We start from the raw sequence: 6,086 nt of genomic DNA, 5'->3' as shown, positions 1-6,086 counted from the left end.
CTACAGATGCAGACTGGATCAGAAAGTCACGGCCAAAAGCTTGTGCACGAATTTCTGCCCTCAGGAATGCCCTGAAATGCACAGCACAAATGCCGCCCAGGATAGAACTGGCCCCACAACCAGGATGAACTTTCTTTACGGGTTCAGGAGCAGATCCTTCGAAGTAAGCAGGTTGATTCCAATCCTGACGGGAACACTTGTTATTGAAATCTCAGTTTTTAGGCTTGTGACCAGGCAAGGATTAGGCTTTTTGATGAAAGCAGTATACCTTTTTTCCATCGAGCAATTTGGATAGAAACTGTTTGTTATTCGAGTTTATAGCCATTGATTTTTACTATAATTGGAAGAACCCTGGAAGCCGTCTCACCACATTGAGATGTTTGGATATTGTCCAAATTTGGCCTTCTATGGGCTTTTCTGTGTCCATTTTTTCCTTAATTATGTATTTTAAAAGCTCTCAGATGTTCAGATGCCAGGGGTTAGGTTGGCTGAGATCAGCATGGGCAGGGTTTTGTCTAAAGAAGAAATTATTAGACTGCCACCTCGTGGTGAAATGACCAAGTCATTCTTTCACCAGATTTTTCTTTTGCAGCATGAAGTGTGGGGAGACACTGGAAATAATATCCTGGGGTTTACTTTAACTTTGACCAGCACACATCCACAAGCTGCATGGCAGAGAAACCAGGCATCAGTCTCTGAGAGATGAATGTGAATTGGCGGCATGCATATGGAAGTTACAGCAAAAATGTATAATCAAGGGAAGTTTGAAGACAGAGATATTTTCCTCATTCTACAGTCACACTGATACTATCTTGGAGGTGCTTTAGCTCCAACAGATCACGCACTTAGCAAGAGGCAAGCTCAGAATATGGAGACCAATAGCTGGGCTTCCCATCACTTTAAAAGGCAGGGGAACGTCTCTTCTCTTCTCACATTGCAGGAAAGAGGAAATTCAAGTGATCCCTGCATGCTGTTGTGGTAGTAGAGATAAATCAGATGAAGCTTGTTGTAATGGGACAGAGCAAGACCAAAGAGGCTTCGTTTTCATCATTCCAGGACTTGAAACCCGAAGGTGTTCACCTCTCTGATCTTCTGGAGGCCAGCTGACTACACTGCCTGGCTTGCTGTAGGCCGAACCCAAAATAAACCATTTTGGACTTGGTATTGGACTTGGTCTATTACAGCTAGACTGCTCTCAGTGGCAACGGGTGACAGGTGACAGAACAAGTACACAGTTTCACAGAAAGGGAAAGCAAACAAAACTACTATTAAAGCACTTCTCTAGTTTCACTTAAGTACTCCCAGGAAAAAAAAAGAAAAATAAATAACCATCCTTTCCTTCCAGCTCCTAAACTCACACCCAATACAGCCTTTATAACAGCCCAAGCTGACTTAATTGGCAAGTGTCGCAGTGCACGTGGGTGCCCTGCACCTAAAGGTGGAAATGGCAGGAGAGACCCCTAGTGGTGAGGAAGGAGAGGCTCAACTGCCAGTCAGCAGGGCGGCACAGGTGCTGGTTGTCAGGGAAACCAAGGGGGTCAGCTGACAGGAAGAGGCAGGGCTTGGCCCCTTCTTAGGCCCAAGCATAAGGCCAGGAGGACAGTTCCCCTCTGGCAGCCTGAGCAATAGGAGCTCTGCTGCAGAGCGGAGCAGCCTGACTGCTTGAGCGTCTACATGTTGATACGGGGTGGAGAGAGCCCTGGTAGGGAGGTAGGAAGGAAAGCCAGGGTGGTGCACAAGTTATGTCACAGCCAGGAGGCTTATTTTGTGTTATAGCCGGTTGGCTCATGGCTTTGTGTTTTCTGTTTTGTTATTGTTACACTGGATGACCGGGTGAGGCTGCAGGGGTGCGAGGAGGCCTCATGGGAGCTCCCCAGGAGTCTGGGGGGGGTTCCTGAGTGCCCTGTTCGGGCACAGCAAGCAGTGCCAGAGAAGGCACAGCAGTTTGGTGCCGGAGAGGCCGCAGCAGTGTTAGGAGGTGCATTGGCCCCAGTCCAGGAGCCCCGGAGTGAGAGGGGGCAGTAGTGAGAAGCCCCGGAACTAGAAGGGGTCTGGGGCCAGGTGAAGCTGAGGCCGCCTGAGCCCCAATTGCGGGGAAGCGCGAGTAAAGGCCCAGCGTGGGGAGCGCGAGCATAGGCCCGAGTGCGGGCAGAGAGTGAGGCACAGGCCCCGGTTGGGGTGAGAGTGCGGGGAGCACGAGCTAGGCCGCAGAGCAGGCGACACGAGCGCGGGAGACAGGCCACAGTGCGGGTGACAGGAGGACTTACTGGTAGCCCCTAAGGCTAGAGTGCACCGAGGCAACTGGACAGATCATTAGCTAAGTTACATCAAGGCACCGTGTCAGAGCAGATAGGAAAGGCAGCCTCCCCTAAACATTTTAAACATCAAAGAGGTGGCGGGCAAAACTGGTGAGGGTGCATCTTGACACCAGCTAGACACGGTAGCCAGGGGGCGCTAGGGGAGTTCATGGCACCCCTAGAGCATCCTGCTACAGCAAGGAACAGTTAAGAAGCTATGCACAGCCTTGCTTCATTAGCCAATTAGTTGCTATTCCTCCCTTTTCCAGACATGAAGTTCCCTATTGCTCATGTGTCCCACAGGTGGATGATTTACTGGGGCTAGTACCAGGCAAGGGAGTGGTTCTTAGTGTGGGAACAGGCTGGCACCCTGTGCTGCTGGATTCAGGAATTAGGCCCCAATCCTGAGAGCAGGGCTGAGTACCTGCATTTCAGCAGTGTCCTGTTGTCAGCAGAGGAGCTGTGAACAGCGGACAGGTCTGCCTGAACATAGCAGTTTGCAGGCTCTGAGGCTTCAGGTGCAAGATTTGGCCCATTGCCCCCACGTTAAGAGATCTGACAAGTAGTAAAGAGGTCTGTACCCACGCAACACGGTGCATGTGAGGGCAATGAGCAACAGGCAATGCAATTTCACCGTCCATAACAAGTTACATAGCCGAGCTGATGGCCAAGCAGATGCTCAAGGGAACTGACTGAATTGGTCTCCAAGCTGGGGCCTTGGCTCTATGCCTTCCCCCAGAACTGGGTGTAGGGCAGGATGGTCCTGTCATACTGGGAGGGTGGGTGCATGGGCATGCATGGCAACGAGCTGTATGCTAGTATGTATGTTTGTGGCTGTGCTTGTCCTAGTGAAAGCTGAGGGCAGCATGGGCCCAGGAGCCCCATGGTTGTGTTGCCACCAGGGTGCCAGGCCTAGAGGTTCTTCCTGTCAGGGCTGGACTCTGCTGGCGTGTGATGGGTGCTGGAGGGGGAGTGAAGGACAGTGTTGTACCCAGGCAAAAAATGGGAACAAGGAATTGTCAGGAGAGTGCATAAGGACAGACACAGAGCAATGCTGTGTTCCTCCTGCTTATGCACACTCTTTTATGCTATCCCGTGAGACTATAGGCAGTCATGCCCGGCAGCTGTGCATGCCTGGGATCTCTGCAGGAGGATGTTCGCGGGCACTGCTTTCTGGGTCCCAACCCTCCTCACACTTACACTCTTGCTGAACTTCTCTTAGGTGGATAATTTCACTGGGTTAATGGGGCTCCTGGGAGTTAACTTGGAGCAACAAGGAGCAGGGCCACAAATCCCAGGAGGCTGGTTCTGAGACCTTGCTGCAGCAGGCACTGAGTCAAGATCTGCTTTGGCACATGCCCCTGTGTCCCTGTGAGGACACCCCATGATGTGCAGGGAGGGTCTCCTGCCCTGCGCCATCCTGTAGCCTGTCATCATCATGCACCCATCTTCTTAGCACTGTTTGTAGATCAGGTTGTGCCAGGCCATAGTGATGCCAAGCTATAAGACGTTATGGTGCCGAAAAGCAGCATGGCTGAAAGGGCCCTCCTGACCGCAGAAAAATAAAAATGCACAAATGAGCAAAAAGGCACTGAAGGGAGGACAAAAACAGCAGCTACAAAACTCAGACAAGTGTAAAAAGTAAGAAGTGCTGAACAAGACAGAGACAGTAAGGGTGGGAGCATCACCCGCACCAAGGAAACAAGTGGAGATGAACATCTGGGCAGAGAGAGGTGAGGGGGTAAGCAGGACAGATGCAGGGGCAAGACAGATGTTGGGGGCAGATGCAGGGGCTGGCAGGCCTGTGCCTCAGAGACCTTGGGGAGCATGAAGGACATTACAAACTCATTTGTGATCGTTTAAGTGATCAGAAACTGGTTTAAACCTATAACAAGTTCAGTGCACAGAAACCAGTTTCAAAATGGCTTCAAACTGGTTTGAGACAAGTAGTATCACAGACTGAACTGAAATGGGTCAAACCCGTTCATGCAAAATCTGTTCCAGGGGCCAAGCTTGCCTTGACTGTCACCCACTGACAAACTTTTTTGTACCTTTGCCAACCAAGCACGTAACCCTGTGGCCTTGTCTGCGGCTGTCCTGCACATCTCTGCCCAGAGAAACATGGGAGACAAAAATAAGATAATAAAAAAAAAAAACCCACAAAACCCAGAGTTGCGCGACCGCGGCAGGACTCGAACCTGCAATCTTCTGATCCGAAGTCAGACGCCTTATCCATTAGGCCACGCGGCCACTCTGCTGTTAGCTTATCGTGGCTGCCTTACAAAGCTGACATGCAGCACAACTGACGAATCCATTTGCGCCGGAAGGGGAGCGGGGGGGTGGAGACAACAGGCCGGAAGTTCTGAAGAAGGCGGCGGGGTGCATGTTCCTTTTACTACCCGGCTCTCTACCGCGGCGGTAGGAGTCGGCGCCCCGGGGGCGGCGTCCGTGGTACAGGCCGGGGCGGGGGCGGGGGCGGTTGAAGGGCTGCCGGGCTCGGGGGCGGGGCCTGGGGCTGCCCTGCACGGGGCTCCCCGCCCAGCTCTGCAGGGGCTCCCCTGGGGCCCGCCAGCGTCGCCATGAGGTTCCTGCCCCGGGCTGTGCCCTTTGCCCCCTGGCGCCGCCGAGACTGGCCCAGGTGGGCCTCGGGCTCACGCACCAGCCGCCTGCTGCCGGAGGTTGAGGAGGCAACGCCATCGTCATCGTCAACAGCATCATCAATGCCATCGCCAGCGTCAACATCGACACTGTCGCCATCGACGCCACCGCCATCATCAACGCTGCCGAGGGAGCGTGAGGATGGGCAGCGACGCATGAACCCCCTGCACATCCAGATGCTGTCACGGGCCCTGCACGAGCAGCTGTTCCCGGGCGTGCGGGTGGAGTATGCGGAGGCCGATGTGCAGCGCAGCGAGCAGCACCTGCGGCAGCACGGCCTGTGGGGCCAGGCCACGTCCACGCTGCCCGATGTGGTGCTGCGCCTGCCCCCGCTGCAGGGCGACAACTTGGACCAGCACTTCCGCCACCTGGCGCAGAAGCAGAGCCTGCCCTACCTGGAAGCTGCCGAGGAGCTGCTGCAGTGCGTGCTGCCCCCCCAGCCTGCCACCTGGGCCTGGCAGGCCGGCTGGACGCAGTACGGTCCCGACGGGCAGACGGAAACTGTGGACTATCCCAGGGAGCGTGCCTTAGTGTTTGATGTGGAGGTGTGCGTGGCCGACGGGTCCTGCCCCACCCTGGCTGTGGCTGTTTCTCCTACAGCCTGGTGAGATGGAGCGATGAGCAGAGGCAGGATGAGCCAGACCGCAGTGGAGGTGGCTGGGAGGGTGGCACAACTGCCCCATCCCTCTGCACTAAATATTTCACGCTGGCTCAGTAGGGAGTGAGTGGCTTCCAGGTGTTGCTGTACTTAGGGGACGGCTACTACTAAAGGCCACAGGCCTAGTTAGTTCAGGGAGGGAGCTCCGTTGTGGTTGCACAGCCGTGGAGATGGCAGACAAAGCAAGGAGCGTGGTAGGCATCCTTACCTGCTTCCTGACAACGCGCTCAGGAGAGGCGTATTCTGAAGGAAGACGGATATTGGTTGTAGCTGCGTTGGCCTAAAGGCATAGGCAGACACAACTCTTGGAGTAGAGGCCATATCTTTTATTAGACCAACCAAGCAGTAGCGCAAAAAAAATTTCTTTCTTTGCAAACTTTTGGGCCCAAACACCCTCTTTCAGGCAAAGGAGAATGCAAAGATTGTAAAATTTCTCCCAGGAAGACAGAGGAACTTGATTTGCTAGTTCAGCC

The 6,086-nt window shown here is 53.9% G+C and overlaps 1 non-coding gene and 1 pseudogene across 1 annotated transcript; one reads left to right on the top strand and one right to left on the bottom strand.

The window, feature by feature from the left end:
• Positions 1 to 4,474: 4,474 nt before the first annotated feature.
• Positions 4,475 to 4,547, bottom strand: TRNAR-UCG. The gene has a single exon. It is a non-coding gene; the product is annotated as a tRNA-Arg (tRNA).
• A 267-nt stretch (positions 4,548 to 4,814) lies between these two features.
• On the top strand, positions 4,815 to 5,960 carry LOC109288515 (annotated as a pseudogene).
• Positions 5,961 to 6,086: the final 126 nt, after the last annotated feature.

This window comes from Gavialis gangeticus, unplaced genomic scaffold, assembly GCF_001723915.1.
Source record: "Gavialis gangeticus isolate Ggan-Ray unplaced genomic scaffold, GavGan_comp1, whole genome shotgun sequence".
In the NCBI taxonomy this organism is placed as follows: domain Eukaryota; kingdom Metazoa; phylum Chordata; order Crocodylia; family Gavialidae; genus Gavialis; species Gavialis gangeticus.
Note: the sequence above shows the minus strand (reverse complement) of the source record. Positions and strands in the feature narration are given on the sequence as shown.